Source organism: Pteronotus mesoamericanus, unplaced genomic scaffold (assembly GCF_021234165.1).
Source record: "Pteronotus mesoamericanus isolate MK-2021 breed Mesoamerican mustached bat unplaced genomic scaffold, CSHL_Meso_final contig_220, whole genome shotgun sequence".
Taxonomy (NCBI): domain Eukaryota; kingdom Metazoa; phylum Chordata; class Mammalia; order Chiroptera; family Mormoopidae; genus Pteronotus; species Pteronotus mesoamericanus.
In genome coordinates this window covers 3,348,137-3,365,655 of record NW_026555091.1, presented here as the reverse complement: position 1 = coordinate 3,365,655, position 17,519 = coordinate 3,348,137, and the positions used below count along the sequence as shown (strand labels likewise).

Sequence of the window (17,519 nt, the reverse complement as noted above, 5' to 3'; positions counted from 1 at the left end):
CCCTGGTGACCAGGAGTCCGTGCCGTCCCCAGGCTGCCCGCCTCTGTGCTCAGGGGATGGTGGCAGGGGGTTTCCTGGGGGCCTTTCCGCTCCCAGGACTTTGGTTTCCGGGGGTAGGTTTTGGGAGACGGTCAAACCAAAGTCTGCAGAGAGGGTGGCCCGTCTGGCTAGAGGGTGCTCAGCCTCTGGTTGGAGCACGTGGCTCGGGGCCACCCTCACGGCCACGGGCTGCGAGCTCTCTGGCAGCAAGCCCATGGGGGGGCAGCTCCTGTCCTGAAATGGGAGGCTGTCCAGGGCACACGGAGGGCCTGGGCGTTGCTGCTTCCAGCGAGGGCCCACGGGGTGTCAGACGCAGCCCACAGCCCTGGGTTCATCAAACTCCAGGGAGCACTGGGCACCGCCAGCAGCTCCAGCTGCTCAGCCGGCTGGCCACCCCCATACTCCTCCAAGGGAAAGGGGCTGTGCTTGACCTGGCTGGGGGGCCCAGGCCGGCCCTGCACTGCACCCCCTCCTCCAGCCTCCGGGCAGCTCCCAGGTAGTGAGCAGAGATGGCAGAGACCTTGCCCCAGGCGTGGTGGTATGGGTTAGACTTCAGGGGTGAATTTCCATAATCCTGCCCCATTCCCTCTCCGTTCCAAGAAGTACTTTTAGAATACATTGAAATGGAAAGAAAGTCTTCCCCAAATAGATCTTACCTGCTGCTGGAAAACCCCTCAGATCTCTCCTGTTTGGGAACCAGTTTTCTCTTCCTGCAGCGTGGCCTGTATTGAAAGGCTTCCCTTGATAACAAAGGGCTTGCAGGTGAATGGGCTCCTAAGGCTGGCTCCCTACACAAGGGTCAGGAGAAGCAGAGCAGCACGTTCTTTTCACTGCAACCTTTATAAAGTCTCTCTGTGTGGTCCACTCAGGTGCAGGCGTGGAACAGGTAAACAGGGACCGCGCTCAGGGCAGGTCTAATGTCAACATACAGGAAGCAGCACAAAATCGATTCTTTCTCTTCCAAGGAGCGCTTTTCAGGTTGTTCTCAGCCTGGACGTTTTTAGCAACCCAGACGTTAAAACAAGAAAATTCCTCCCAAGGGACACCACAACTCGGACAGGTGGGGAGGTGAGGGTTGACAGGCACCGCAGAGTGGGGGCCGCCTCAGGGTTCGGGGCGCCTGGCCTTCCAGAGCATGCAGCTCAGCACCCACATCTGCTTGGACCTGTGCAGTCGCAGGTGGCAACCAGGCGAGCTGGGGCTCCTGAGCACGGGGTTGGGGAAGCAAGCCCTTGGGGCCACCGCAGCCAGAGAAAAAGAGCCCTTCCTCTTATTAGATTTGAAGCCTCGCGGAAGCGTGGCGCCGCGCAGGGCAGACGGCAAGGGGCGGGGAAGTGTGGGCGCGCAGATGATCAATAGAGAATGAAAGGAGACACTCTCAGCAGGAAGGGACTGACATTTCCCCCAGTCCCTTCTGGCTGAGGTTTCAGCAGCCATTCACATAATGGGCTTGGAAGGAAGGAGGGAGACGCTCCGCGTCCGTCCTTGGCGCGTTCACGCTGAAGGGGATGGTGCGACAGCGTGTCTTGCAGCGTGAGATTAGCCACAAGCGTGTAATTTAATCAGGGTGCCCTGCCTATGGGTTTGCCTGGTTTAAAAGTCCATTCCTGCCCTCCTACCCCAAGCCCTCCCAGTGTTATGTAAGACGTGACCCATGCATTAGAATTCTTTTCTGAAATCTGAAAATTTCCGAATTTTAATGACCGATTTTAACATACATGTGGTCTAAGAATTTCGGGGTAGAAGGTGGGGTCCTCTTCTAGCTCCAGGCCTGGCATCTATCTGGGAAGAATGAGACGTCGGGGTGACAGATGGCAACCCGGTCCCCCACTTCCTAGGGCAGAAGGTGTGTGTGAAGATGCTTAATTCTTTTTTTTTTTTTTTTTTTTTTTTAATCCTCACCAGAAGACACTTCTGCATTGCTTTTTAGAGAGAGAGGAAGGGGGAGAGAAAGAGGGAGGGAAACATCGGCTGGCTGTCTTCTCGTAGGCGCCCGGACCGAGAATCAGACCGTGAACTTCCGTCCCACGGGAAGGTGCTCCGACCAACCAAGCCCCACTGGCCAGGGCTGAAGATGTTTGATGCTTGAAAAGGGGTTCAATTTGAATCTAAGAGGACACTGAGGTAGGAAAAAGAATTTTGCAAGTCAGAGAGCGCAGGGTGCAAATCCAGGTTGAAAAGCTCCATGCTTCCGATGCACCTGAGCACTAGCGTCTGCAGAACACCTGTCCCATGGCGCGATCCCACCCCCTGCGCAGGACCGCGACGGGAGTCTCACATGGGCGTGGCCCCCGAGAAGCCCAGTAACTCCACCCACGGAGCTGCACACGCTCCTGAATGAGGTCCCTTCCCCCAGGCCAGCCAAACTGCCGATTCTCAGAAAGAAGATACAATCCTTTTCAATTCCCAGCAACAGATATTGGGTACCTGGAACCAAGAGGTTAATCTGACAGTGTCACAATCGCGCTCTGCGTTTGCCAAGCGCCGCCCAGTGAATCAGGCCAGGGTTTCTCAGGGCCCTGCCAGCCGGGGCTGGCGGCGCCCGCAGCGAGTGCTCACCCCCCACGTACTTGGACAGAGACCAAGGGCAGCAAAGGCCGCCCCAGTGCGCCCACCCGACTGCTCTCCTTAGCCCTTCCAGGACTTGTGCGTTTTTTAAGCGTCCTATCACCACATATATTTTCCCGGGGGGACTCTGGAGGAAGCCATTTCTGTAGGACGTTGGGCAGGGAGTGTGAAATTAAAAGGGCCGGGGGATTCGCGGGCGCGGTAGCACAGGGGCCACGCTCTGACCTGGAGAGGGGCCTTGGAAGGTGCCGGAGGAAGCAGAAGCGATCCAGATGGCTCGTTGTCTCTTATTCGGTCTGTTTCTCTCTTTTATTTGAAAATAAATAAACTTCCTTAATTCCTATTATTGTCGTTAAACCAATGGTCTTACCTAGCTTGTCAATAAAAAGCATTTGGGGTCTTTAATTGTGCGAGGGCTGGCAGGGGGACTAGAGATCCCCACACCCCAGGCCCCTGCTGCCTCCTGACCCACTGGCCTTCATACTCCCTGTTGGGCCTGTGCATCTGACCTTCTGAGAGGGGGGAGGTTCTATTTCACCCCAAAGGTATCTGCTGCCTGCAAGCCTCGCAGTAATTCTGTCTCTTCACCAACTGCATTTGAGCAGAAGTGATGCGTGCAGCTTGCAGGTAGGGCCCCTTAAAGATAAGGGTGTGCCCTGCTCCCATTGCCCGAAATGTAGCTGTGATGCAGGAAATGGTGCAACCGCTCTCAACAACGAGGTAAAAGCTGTACTTTGAGCAAAGGGACCTGGGGCTTGGACACCACTGGACCATCCTAGCAGCCTGAGGCCGCCTACCCAGATGGTTACCTAGGAGAGAAACCTCTGACTTATTTAAGACAATGCATCGAGTTGGAGAACCTCTTTACAATAGCAGCCAATCCTGGATCTTAACTCCTCAGTCCCCAAGGGGCATGAACCCCTGAGGAGAGAACTCAGAACCCTCTCCTACAACAGCCAGCTCCCACACTAACAGGGAGAAAATGCTGCACGTGGGATTAAAAATAGGAAAGGCGGATTACAGGAGAGAACACGAAGAAGGAACAGCTCTAAAGGTGACTTGAAGTTTTCACTTGGTGGAAATCAGCTTGGAGTGGGCAGGGGTGAGCGGCCCAGATCAGAACTGTTCGCAAGCCTTCACGGGAGGCTGCGTCTCTGCAGCCCACTGGCTCACTGCTGCCGCCGGGGCACAGAATCGGAATGAATCCGTCCCTCCCTCAGGGCCTGTCTCTGAAGCAACGGCCGGCCGTTGGAGACAGTGATCATGCGGCTGCAACATTTTGTCATTTTGCACAAAAGTCAGGCAGTGATTACTGCAATTTTTCCGAAGCTGGAAATAGAGAGGTTAGTTTACTTAAGCAATGAGTTGACAACTACTTGAGCCTCCTTTATGGGGTTTACTGGGTCACTGCTACTGCCCAGGGGCAAGTTACTGTCCTTGGAGTGAGGCATAGAATAGGGACACTTCTTATTTATAAGGGCCTGAGGCAAAAGCAAGAAAGAGGGAAAGGTGGCTTTCTGGCCTAGCGCCATCCTCCCGGCAGTGTTTCTCACCCTCAGCCCTGCTGCCGTTTCCATCCGCATAATTCTTTGTTGGGGAGGGGAGAGCGGGGGGGGGGGGGGGGAGAGCTGTCGGGGTCCCTGAGGGATGTTTCACAGCATCCCCAGGCGTCAGTAGCACGAGGTATTGTAACACTACCATCCGTCTACCCAGCTGTGACAACTAAAAATGTCTCCAGACATTTCCAAATGCCCACTGGGGTGTGTACGCAAAATCGTCCCTGGGTAAGAGCATTGCCCTGGGGTCTGGCTCTGGGCAGAGAGGCCGTGGGAGCTCAGCACCTGAAGATGTTTTTTCGGTTTTGCCTTCTGTAAAAAGATCAGCAAAGAGTAGCTTTGGGGAACCCACAATCTGTTTTTGGTTCAACCGGTAGAGTGACGTACCAAGTCTTGAAAACATTCTCTGCTTTTTAACAAAAAACCCCAAAGAATACAGTATCACCAAGATAGTACTTTGAGCTTTGAGGGCTGCACGCAAGGGCAGTGGATCTTCTGAGGAAGGAGAAGAGCAGAGAAAGAAGCAGACGGCAGAAGCCCAACAGCTCCTGATTTAGGTCAAAAATGGCCATCACCCCTTTTTGCCAGTGATTAGTCTGTGGATGGCACGTGATCCTGGGAAAGATGTTCTTCCCTGAAAAGAGGAAGGTAGCTAGGGAAAAGGATCCTTGTCTGCTCCCCTCTTCCCTTCCCATCCTATGCCAGCATACATTGCTTGGAGCTTCAGCAGCCATTTTGCAACTAGGAGGCAACAACTAGAGGTCAAGTGCATGGAAACCAATGGAAAGAGTCTGGATTCTTGATGGTGTGGTTGAGCCAGTGAACCAACTTCTGGACCATCTATCTACCTTCAGACTTCCTGTTAAGTAAACAGTACATTTTCCTATGACTTAAGCTGGGATTAGCTGGGTTTTCTGTCATTTACAACCAAAGACATTACTAATCAATGGAAATGTTTTCTGCTGAAACTAATAGAATACCCAACTAACAAAAACATATAAAGGGAGAGGGTATTTTCTCATCTAATAGGAAGTCATGGAGCAGGTGGTTCCAAGGTTGGTTTGGAGGCTGTACAGTGTCAGAGCTCTGGGTTGACTTACATGTAATTCTCCTGGCCTTTGCCTCATAGTCACAAAATTGCTGCCAGAGCTCCAAGTTTTGTATCCACGCTTAAATTGTGTTTAAGGCATGAAAGAGGCAAGTTTTCCTTGCCTAGCCCTTTCTTTATCAGGAGCAAAACAGTTTCCCCTCTCGGTACACTATCCATGGTCTCATTTGACAAAACTGGACCACAGACCAAGACAATCGGGGGGACCGGGGACTTGGCATTTTAAGGCTGTCATGGAGGTTGGTTCTTCCAGAGCAGGATGGGTGGGCCAGCAGACAACCATTTCTGCCATGAAACAATCATTCATACCATACACCCTATTATCCAAAACAGCGTGTCCCCCGGAGGCCTGCCACCCCGCTCTATCCCTAGTGGTCCTGTCCCACGCAGGGTGGGCTGGCCGGTTTCCACGCGCCAGTGGGAGTGTGACCTGGAGCCCATCGGCTCAGGTCTGCTGCCGTCCTCCCTGACATACGGTGTGGGCAGGAGAGTTGTGCCCAGATGACAGGGCTGTCTGTCCCCTGCTGAGAAGCCCTTTGCCGGCAGGAAGCCTGTCGAGGGTGAAGGTTCTCAGAGGGAAGACACAGGCGCTGAGCACTGAGCCAACCGCGGGCGCTCCAGTCTCTACTCGGCAGGCTGTCCCAAGCGGTGGGGACCCGGAGCCACCGGTCCCCTGTCAGGGAGCTCTCCTTTCTCCCCGGAGTCTGACTGCCATGGGAGGCCACGCAGGTGGCTTCCAGAGCCTCCCCAGCACCCTTGCCAGAGGCCAGGCGTGTATTGCTATCCCAAAGACCACCCACAGCAGTCGCTACCTTGCGACATGACCCATCCCCTGTTTTGCTGAGGGAAAAAATAAAATAAATAAAAAAAGTTTAATCTCGAGCAGGCCCCCCCCCCCCAACACAATCGCCTGACATGTGAACACACAGGGTGCCAGGCTGTAATCCTGGGGAGAGGATGCCAAGGCCCCCGCTCCGTCGGATCACGGCCCTGGGAGATTTCCCGGAACCCACGCCCCATCTCTCTGCGGGGCCCTCTTTTCTGCCCTGCCCTGGGGGCCAGCGCGGCCTTCCGGGCCATTCAAGTTCGGCCCCTCAGAAAAATGAGCCCGGACTCCGCTGCGGGGACATTTGGAAGCCTACGTTGGTTTTCCGAAACTGCCATCTGACAGTTTTTTCATTAACAATAGGGAGCAACTTGGCGTCATACATAATCCTGGATCACCAGCTCGGTTAATATTTCATGATGTCGATTCGTTGCTTGCATTTATAGAAACGTGGGTCATGAAAAATTAAAGCTTTAATTGCTTGGGGGTCCATCCTTTTTTAATTTTCATTTTTCTGTGGTGAGGAGCTTTTCTCGTAGCTGAGCTGCCTTCCAAGCCTTGGCACCAGGGTTCCTCAGAAGAATTGGGGGTCCTGGGAGATGGGTCTGAGGACAGGCTGGCAGGCGGCGAGACCAGGAGACGAGGCTCCGGGAAAAAGGAATGGTCCACGTATGGCTTTTCTCTCAGCGAGAACAACCCTTCTCCAGGAAACAAAGGCCGGATCTATAACTGCAGAATTTCAGGCACGAGGACAGCCCACACCAGAGATCATGGGAAATGACACTTGTACAGCCAGGCCCGCTGTGCACTGGTTGCTGTGGCATTGGCACTTTGGGCGCTTTTGCATTAATTAGTCCAGATGCGGTGAGGCCGCACGCATCAAACGTGCAAGATGAGGAGCGGCCGGACAGCAGCTGGACGGGGTCCTGGCCCTGCGCGGCGCCTGGGGCTCCCTGGGCCCACAGGTGCAGGGCGCGCTCAGTGTGGCTGCTGCCCTGAGCAATGGCGTTGGGCTTCGACGTTCTGTCCCTCCGCTATGTAACTGCTTCTCTTTATTTCAGGGCATTTTGTGGCTAGAAGATTTCAAAATGTGTGGCTTCAGTCTCCTGGCTCAGTCTCCGTGGGCGGGGGGGCGGGGTGTGAACTGCCATGTGACACTGGAGGTTGTGAAGGATTGCAAAACGGGGCCTTCTCTTTCATTTTCTGAAGACGTGGGCTTGGGGGCAGGGATGGCGGCTCGGCACCGGCACCTGCGTTCAAGGAACAGGAAGTCCATTCTGCCCCCGGCGCAAGGCCTGGAAATTGGCCTCAAAGGGTCAGCGACGTAAGAGAAGGAGGTGTGTGAGGTGGAAGCCATGTGTTTGTGTACACGGCAGACAGACACGTGAAAAGTGACCATCCAACCCGGATGTTAGAACGACTGTCCCAGGGAAACCACTAAATCTCCCAACTAATTGCTAATTAGACAAAGGTACGGCATTTTCTAAAGCCCACTTGAATTACAGCTGTAATGTAACACATTCTGAGATGAAAATAATCGTTTTATGCTGCTTCAATTTAAACCGTTTCACCTTGGAAATGGCTTAATGGAAAACTGAGCGTTTCTTTTTAATGTCGAAATTAAGCAGAGCTTTATCAAACTCAATTGACAGCAATATAATAATACTGTTCACTGTGTAATATAGAAGACTAGTCATGGGTTGTCACAGATTTATGACACCAGCCACCCAGTGTCACAAAGTTTCTGCGAGGACAGGCCAATGTATGCAGAGGAAGGGAAATAATCAGTTTGTCTCAAGGATTAGTTTTTTTGCCCCATCAAATTAACATGCCTGAATTGGTTTTCTGTGATACTGCTTTTCTGTGTTCCACAATACTCCAAACCAGAGGCACACCGGTTACAGATATCTTATTTTGGCCTGTGACGATAAGAGCTACTATTGTTCACTTGAATGACTGCTTGAACATATTTTCATAACACAGCACAGTGTCTAACCAAGAGGTGAAAGCACACCTTTAGAACGTTCGCGTTTTTAGGCCCTGGCCGGGCAGCTCAGCTGGTTCGAGCATCATCCCGATACACCAAGGTTGCAGGTTTGATCTCCGGTCAGGGCACATACAAGAATCAACCAGTGAAGACATAAATAAGTGGAACAACAAATCAATGTTTCTTTCTCTCTCTCTCTCTCTCTCTCTCTCTCTCTCTCTCTCTCAAATCAATAAAAATAAAAATAAGCTTGAAAAAGTAGCATTTTATTTCTTGGCTAGTTCAGCAGCCCCATTCATTCCCTGAGCTTTTGAGGCACGTTGATCCTCTAGAGGGGCTGAGGCAGAAACTTGCCAGGGCTGTGGGGAAGGGACAGGCAGGAGTAACTTCATTGTGTAAACGAAGGAGACAGGGTATGGAAAACACATTTAAATTTCTAAAGGACTGAATTTTGTTACCATTATGCAGATGAGAGGAGGCGTCAAAACATTTTTTTTAATGGAACATTGCCAGAGATGGTCTCTTTGCCTCACAAAGGTGAGTGAGGGCGGCCAACCACTCTGTCCCCCGGGAGACCCCGTGTGTGTGACTGACGCACTCTGGTCGGTCACTGCAAATCTGCATCCTGCAAATAAAGGCAAAGGGCCGCCTTGCCCAGCTGCCGGGTCCCGGCGATGACGATGACGGTGGCCCCAGACAGTTGCCGGGATAAGTGAAGAAACACAGAGACAGCACTTGCCAAAGAGTCCAGGCAGCGGCCCCCGACCTGCCCTGGTGCCGTGGTGGGTGCCGCCCCGGGAGAGGCGGGCACCGCCGCACCTCAGGCCATCGACGTGCACCCGAGGGCACATAGCTCTGTCACAAAATGCAAAGCTCTCAAATCCTGGATAATACAGTAAAAAACAGCAACAGCAATGACCAAAAACCGGCATGGCAGCAAGTTTCAACAGATCTGCGGAAACAAAGGACCTTGAGACGTCCAGGTTGCCACCTCTGTCTCCTCTTCTCTAAAAGCTCACGCATGTGCGCTGGGACTGGCAAGTGGGCAGACGGACCCTGCTCCACCTCTTCTAGCGAGTTTTCAGCCCTTACAGGATGCCCAGGACGCCTCCAGCACCTGTGACCACGGCAACCAGTTTGAAAGAGTAGCTCTGTCTCCACTATTTGGAATCATGATCATGAGGATAAAGGTTAAAAACACACAAATCCCCCTCCAAATCCACACGGAGAAGACAGAATTTAACTAAACAACTAGTCTATAAGTGCTGGTTAGGGGTTGCCCAAAAAATTACAAAGAAGCAAAATGATTTAACTGCTCGAGAAGTCTCCTTATTGCTTTCATTTCCAATGCAGGAAGCCCTGCGAGTGGTCCTATTTCCAGAGTCTTCCTGAACCTGCAGGAGGCTTCTCGGGAGTCCTTTCCGGCAGTGTGGGTGTCGGGACTGTTGGGTTGTTCCCCTGGAAGATCACGACATTTCCCAGGAACCTGCAGAGGTTCGCTCGGAAGAGTACTTATAGCTTGTCTGTAGTACAAACAGCAAGGTAACTTAGCATCTGCCCAAAACAAAAACAAAAACAAAAACAAAACAGGCAGCTTGTTTTCCACGAATTCTTCAGACACCATATCTCTGGGGCTTCCAAAGAGTAAAGCCTGAAGGGACGAAGCCGTTTCTGCCAAGGGGCTGGAGCGTGGTTTGTTGATCTGAGTGAAGACTGGGAAGCACCACGGAGCCCACCACCACGCCAAGTGGGAACAACACTCCAAGCATCTGCGCCGAGTGGAAACGTCACCCTTTGGAGCCATGCGCAGCTGACCCAAGGCCACAGCAAGATAAAGAACCCCTGGAACGCGCTGACCACGGTGTGGCAGAGGAAGCAGGGCTCAGCTCAGCGGCCGCACCCAAGGTCATGACCGTACACACCTGCGCCCCAGGCCATGCACACCAGGACCACCCACACCCACCTCCCACTCCTGACCACGCCCACATCTTGAAAAGCAATGAAGAGGAGGTTCCAGTCAGGACGGCAGCATAGGCAAAAGCTATGCTCATCTCTTCCCATGACCACATCAAAATTACTACTAGATTGTAGAAAAATCAGCCTGGAGAGCCACCTGAAGACTAGATGAACGGAAGTCCCAGCACTAAGGATGTGAAGAAAAAGCCACATGAGACTGGTAGGAGGGGCAGAGAGGCAGAATGGGCAGGTTTCAGACCCACACGTAGCGACTGAGAATCGGCAGGGATATCTGAGCTGCAGAGGTGCCCCCTGGGGGGGAAGGGCCCCCCCCACTGGCTCCCCAGCCCAGGGCTCCAGTGCCAGAAAGAGGAGTCCCTAAAACACTTGGCAGTGAAAACCGGGGGGAATCCGTCCAGGTGAGAGGGAGGCGGCTGGAGACCCAGGTGCCCTCCTAAAGGGCTTGCGTACAGACTCACTCACAAACCCTCACCCTGAGCTCCAGTGAAGAGACGGCAGCTTGAAAGGCACCAGAGATGTACATGGAGAAGCTGAATTGTGTGGCTTCAGGGCAAGGGAAGGGGGGACAGCCGCCATTGTCCCTGTGTTGAGCCCTCCTCCCACACAGCTGGCAGACAGGCACCAAATCTGAGTCTGCATTAATCTGGTGAACACGGTCACCCCATCCTGGTGACTCCCTGAGACCCTGCCCCACCCAACTCTTGCACCACCAGTGGCTCTTTCCAGGGCTCTGCCTCAAGGGCAGCAGCCTCTGCCCGGGCCGCAGACTTTTGTTAAAACTCTCCAAGGCCTGCAGGCCCCAGGCAGGCGGTGGCTGGCCTCAGAGTGTCCTGTGGCTCTTGCTGAGCGGCCCCAGGCCTGGCACTGGGGAGAGCCAGCTTCAGGTCACAGTGTGACCTCTCCCATGCACCTTCAGGCCCAGTACAGGCAGCAACCAACCTTGGATTGCTTTGTAGCTCCCAGGTGGCCTCAGGCTGGAACAGCAGCTGACTTGGCCTGCACCAGAGCCCCTCCTAAAGGATCCCAGAATTAACACACCTAGTGGCCAGCTTCAGAACCCAACAGAGCATTACCCAATGAGCTCCACAAATGGCACGACCAAAGGGCGGTGTGGGGAGAATCCAGCTTTGGGAGTCAGCTCCCTCATAGCGGCTCGTCCACTGTGGCCGTGGCCAGGCCTCTCAGCCAGTCAGCCTGAGGGTTGGCACCATCCATGACATGCCAACAGCCATCAAGGCTCAACTGCAACAGGAAGGCTGTGCAGCCTACCCCAGGGGCATTCCTAGAGCTTCTGGCTCAGGTGACCAAGAAAACTACGCCACTGGGGCCGACAAAACACCTGCTACCTAAGGCATCCCTGCCAAGCCTGGGAGACATAGCAGGTCTACTTAATGCATGGAAACCAAACAGAGAGGCAGCAAAAATAAGGAGACAAAGAAACATGTCCCATATGAAAAACAGGAGAAAACTCCAGAAAGAAAGGAAAAAAAACTCACTGAAATGGAGGCAAGCAATCTACCAGATGCAGAGTTCAAAATAATGCTTATACGGATGCTCAAGGAAGTTAGGAGAAGAATAAATGAACTCAGTAAGAACCTCAACAAAGAGATAGTTAAAAGAACAAAGGACATAGGAATCATAAAAAAGAACTAGTCAGGAAGGAAGAATACAGTACCTGAAATGAAGAATCCACTTGCAGGAGTTGGCAGCAGATTTGGTGAGCAGAGGGCTGGATCAGCAATCTGAAAGAAAAGGTAGCAGAAAACATCCACTCAGAACAATGAAAAAAAGGACCAGCCCTGGCTCAGTGGATTGAGCGCCAGCCTCCAAAGCAAAGTGTCACTGTCTCGATTCCCAGTCAGGGCACAGGCCTGGGCTGCAGACCTTGCCTCCAATAGTGGGTGCAGGAGAGGCAACCACACATTGATGTTTCTCTCCCTCTCTTTCTCCCTCCCTTCCCCTCTGTCTAAAAATAAATAAATAAAATCTTTTTTTTTTCCCAAAAAGAAAAGGAAAAAGAATTAAAAAAAACAAAATGAGGATTGTTTAAGGGACCTCTGGGACAATATCAAGCATACCAACATTTGCATCATGGGATTGCCAGAAAATTAGAGATGGAGAAATTGAAAACCTATTTGAAGAAATAATGATGGAAAACTTCCCTAATCTGGTGAAGGACATAAACACACAAGTCCAGGAAGCACAGAGAATGCCAGACAAGATGAACCCAAAGAGGCTCACACCAAGACATGTCATAATTAAAATGCCAGAGGTTAAAGATAGAGAATCTTAAAAGCAGCAAGAGACAGTTACCTACAAGGGAGTTCCTATGGGAATGGTAGCTGATTTCTCAACAGAAACTTTGCAGGCCAGGAGGGATTAGCAAGAAATACTCAAAGTGATGAAAAACAAAAACAAAAACAAACCAAGGACCTACAGCCAAGACTGCTCTACCGAACAAAGCTGTCATTTAGAATCAAAGGGCAGATAAAGACCTTCCCAGACAAGAAAAAACCAAAGGAGTTCATCACCAGCAAACCAGTATTAAGAGGAAAGGGCTAAATATAGGGAAGAAGGAAGCATTTTTCTTGCCTTCCTATACATAAAGAAACCAGTAAGGTAACGAAGTTATAAATGAGGGAAAGCATCTCTTCCTAATGTGTTTTAACAATTAAATAAAAAAGAAATTACAGCAGTAGACTTTTACAATTTTTCAGTTCCTGATGAATTAATAGATCCAGACACTAATCATCAATGTCAATAGTCAGCAAAAGCACAAAAGAGAGGGAGAGAAGGGAGAGGAAGACAGAAGAAGGGGAGGGGCAGGGAGGAGGGGAAGGAGGAGGCAGAAAGGGAAGGAAGAGAAAACCAGAAACGTGCCTCCTGAGGAAGGAACACACCACCTGCCAAAGGGACTGGGATTGAGGCCGATGGCACCCCTGATTTCAGCCAACTTTGTGGAACCACAGAGCACAGAGGAAGACATGCATCTGCTCCATTAGTCCGCAATCGGCCAAAGCCGGCCTGCGGGAAGCTGTCTTGTAGACCGGCTCGGGCGGGGGGTTGGGGCAGAACCTGTAAACCTAACGAGGCTCAAAAGACACAACACGAGTTGTGTAAAGGCGTAACACTATAGAGAGCAGGAATGCATACCAGGTGATAGAACTATAAAGAAATACCAGGAAGTAATGACCGTAGAAGCCAGGTGAGTGTACACGCGAGGGGAAGGGGAGGAGCTAAGAGGGTGCAGAGGGGCCTCTGCGGGGCGCAAGGCTCTATTTCCTGACGTGAGCAGTGGTTGAAGGCTGCTCACCTTATAACTCATGAAGCTATACATTGATTTAATGTGGTTTTCTGTGCGTCTTTTCTTTTACTCTTTTTTAAAGTGGGGGGAGAAGAGAAAGAATTACCGGGTCGGCCAAGAAGTCAGTATGGTTTTTTCCATAAAGCAAAAGACACAAGTTTCATTTTCACCAATAACTTTATTGATTTGGATACTTTGAGTACGTCGTCTATCTCCCATGTGGTAGAATGTTGATTGTTCTCAATTAATGCCTTGATTTGATCACCATCAACTTCAGCTGGTCTACCTGACCGTGGAGCATCGTCCCGCGAGAAATCTCCAGCATGAAACTTAACAAACCGCTTTTGACATGTTTATTCATTCACAGCATCTTCTGTATACACCGCACAAATCTTTCCCTGTTTCAGTTGCATTTTTGTTTCTTGAAATAATAAAGCATAATACTCCAAAAACGTTATGTCTTTTCTTCCATCTTCAATATTAATATGGCTGCAAAAAAAATTAACCAATTTTGATAAACTTTTTAAAAAAATGCATGTCGATATAACAGCTGTCACAATACAATCTAACAAAATTGTTTTGAATGAAGCTAAGGACGGCTAAGTGCTGCTAGGTCCGTCTTACGGAAAAAAACAAACTTTTTGGCCAGCCCAGTATATAGATTTGGGGACATTTCTAACATGGGATACAACGTATGAGGTTCCCGGATATTACAGAGTGGTGATCCATGTAGGGTGAGTCGCAGAGAAAGTGACAAGCAGGCCTCCACGTCCCCTCTGCAGATGGCATCGCCTGGTGGCCGTGGGAGGAATGCAAGTCCTGAGGCGTCAGCACTTTCTCTCCGCGCTCTTTGTCATCCTCCTGCCCAGATCTCAAGAGCTGTTTGCTAACTGAGTAATTACAGCGCGTCCCAGCCAGAAAGGAGCTCCAAAGTCACCCGGCCACCACGTCAGTATCTCTGGGGCTCACTTAGAAGGCCGACCTGCTGACGCGGGGCTCAGCTTGACTGGACCCAAGCTCCCGAAGCCACGCCGACGTCTCCTGAAGCGTCACGCCCCGGGGCTCACCTCTCCTCCCGGGGAAGAAGGTGGCTCCGCCGGAGGAGCAGTAGACTGGTTGTTGCGCAGCACATTGGGCCAAAACGGGACTCGCACCCGCTTCTCCCCCTCCTGCTCCTGTGCCCACTGCAACCTGTTCCCTCGTCCCCTCCCTTCCTTAGAGGTGGGAGGCCCGGGAGGTGCCACTGAGAATGAAACAGACTTCGTCCTTGCCTTTCCGGTGCTTCCCACCTCACAGGTGACGTTGGAGCTGAGGAGGGAGAGCAGAGGTGGAGGGGACCTCAGAGATGTCCAAGGCAGCCGGGGGCACCGAGGGCCCACGGCGGAAGGAACGAGGAGGCCGCCTGCCCCGAGTGCGCCCGGAATCACCCTGTCCCCTTCTGTACCTCACCCTGGGCTGCGCGTCCCACTCGTTTCGGGAACGGAAACCATCCTTCTGCCCCTGCCCAACCCCGTGATTCAGCAGGGCCGGGGTGCATCCCAGGAATTCGTGTGTTTTTAAAAAAGTTCCATTTATTCTGATGTGCAACCCAGTGTGGGAATCACTGGCCTAGAAGATTTGAGGGAAATGGAAACAATAAAGTTTAAGTGACGTGAGAACTTTGAATTCCTTCTCAGACTCCCCACGGGCTCCCCTGTCACGTGGGGGTGGATCGGGGTGACAACAGATAATATCAGCAGAGAACCGGCTCAGGCCTTGCCACCTTGGTGCACGCTGAGTACTTAGTGACAGTAATTAAATCCAGGCCTCTGGTTTCTAGGAGGGCTATTTTTAGAAGGATTATTTTTTCTCGCTGCCAAACATTTGATGGTTTGGGGGAGACTGCGTTGCACCTCTCACAAACCCGGAACACCTCGTGTCCCTTCAACCCACCTCCGGCCCCACGGATGGCGGGGGATTGAGGGTCAAGGCTGTTTTAAATCTCGACCCCCACCCCCAACGCACCCCCAGCCTCGCTCTCTTCCCAGCGGGCCTCGGCCTCTGGGGTGAGCGGTCTTTCCCCTAAAAATAGACAGTGGAGCAGAGGCTCTGTCCAGATCAGGTTTCACCTCTTGTTTGCGAGGCTGTCAGCCTGGCAACCCGCGCTGAGGCCAAACTATCTTCTCGAAAATCTCAAACGGTGAAAGAAAGGCCCCCGGGGTCCGCATTCTTGGCCGCTAGGGCCCTTTCTGTGGCAAAACCTCCAGTTCTGCGAAGTTGAGCAAGAGCTTTATCTGCACCACAACTATTCTTGCTAAATCAGCACAGGCTCTTGGGCTGTTGTCGCGGGAAGGCCACACCGAGCACAGTGAGGGCCGGGAGGGGGTAACGGGGGCCCCCAGTCTGCGTCGGGATGTTGTCAAAGTTACTCTCAGGTGTAACGTCTGGCGCCTTCGTTCTGAAAGGCGGGAACAGCACGGAGGATAAATGAAAAGGGAGGCAGAGAGATGTAGGCGGGGAGAGGGAGCGGACCAGACAGGGGCGATGCGGGGGGGCGGGGGCCGCGGGGAGGGTCTGCGGCTGAAGTGGAATCGCTTCTCCCGGGGGACCGCCCGCCGCCCCGGGTTGTCCCCGTTAGGCTTCTCTGTTGATGAGCCGGGCTTGTCCATGCTGCGCGCCTCCTCCAGGTCAGCCTCACCCCTGAAGAGAGGCCTAGGTCCCTGCCTCTGTTCTCTCAAAGCAATTGACACAGCACAGCTGTGCTCAGCCAACCTGACCGGAGCTTTAAAGGGAGCTAGGCCTTTCCAGACACAAGGGAGCCCCCTACTGGCTCTCTCTCTCCTTGGCCCTATCCTGCCATCACCCCAAGAGCTCGGCCCCCTCTAATCCGTGCCCGACCTCAGGAAGGTGCTACTGATGCTCGGATCAGTGCCCGTCTGCCGGCTCTCCCGTGCCTGGGCTAGAGTCTTGCTTCTCCTTCTGCCCTTCGGAAGTCATCCGTGGATTTCCTTTCTGTCTGGGCCCCCAGGACTCAGGAGAGTCACATCTGACCTGCAAAGGCAGGAGCCGCCTCCACTCGGCCCCAGGCCCTGGGGCTCAGCAGGCCCACCGGTCTAGGTAGGAAGCGCTGACCTCTGGGGTGCGGCCAGAGACGCAACGGGAGGCCAGTGGGCCACAGGGCGGCCCGCTCCAGGTTCCGTGAGAAACTGGCGTCAAGCTCGGATCTCTGTCCAGCTCCCCACGCGCTGTGTGCTGGAAGGATTTGGGGGAAGCGGGAAAGGTCAAAAGAGAAGTGGCTGTTCCCCCAGCAGCCTCTCAAGCCCCTTTCCTTATTTGAACCGCAACGCCTCTTTGGGGCAGTGCAGCTGGCACGGGGATCTTAGCATGAAACACGGTTTGGAAAAAAGAAGTAAGCAATAGAAGAGATCACAGGTATCTGTACGAAATAACTAATACTTCATGCATATACACATTTGCCAGGCAATACCGAGTAGAAAACAAAAAGGGAGAACCGCTAGGCACTGTCTGAACACTGCAGGGACACCCCCATTTTCTCCCCCCCAGTTTTACAAGAGCCTCGTTTCCACTCTTCCCAAATCGGCGCCCTTGTACTTGAATATCCTGTTAACTGTAATAGAACCATATGGGTTATAAAGATCTGTAGGATTCTGGGCCCCTCCACCAAAATGTTTATTCTTTTAGCTGTGTTTCCTGGTTTTTGTTCTTAGTGCCTCGTTATCAATCAATAATCGGTCGGTCCTCATCCCCAGCAGGCGCCCGCCCGCCGCCACAGCCGCCCTCCCCAGGTGCCGCCAGCACCGAGCGCCTCCTCCTCCCACCCCCACCCCCATCCTGTGACTTGCTCCTTCCAAGTCCCAGCACCTTAAGAAACAGAGTACGCCTTCTTTTTAGGACTGCGCAGGGTGATTTCAAGACCAGCGAGTTGACAAAAGCTCCTGAAGCTGGGATGCGATAAACAGGGCTTCATAAAAGCATGGGGCTGCAGCTGAGGTGGACGCAGGACACCCGGACAGGGAGGTGGCTCTGCACCTCCCCCCACCCCGCCCCAGCCCCCCACCCCGGCCCCGGCCGGGTGGCAGGGAAGAGCAATGAAAAAGAGCAGTGAAAACACTTGAGTGCGATAAAGTAACAAGACACAAGCAAGGTTTTAGGAA

General features: G+C 52.6%; 1 protein-coding gene across 1 annotated transcript in view; it reads right to left on the bottom strand.

The window, feature by feature from the left end:
* EEPD1 (endonuclease/exonuclease/phosphatase family domain containing 1) overlaps positions 1-755 on the bottom strand; it is a 110,372-nt gene extending 109,617 nt beyond the window's left edge. The window contains exon 1 of the mRNA XM_054571356.1: positions 696-755. The gene's annotated coding sequence lies outside the window, so the exon portion shown is untranslated. The remainder of the gene's footprint in view (positions 1-695) is intronic.
* Between the last annotated feature and the right edge of the window lie 16,764 nt (positions 756-17,519).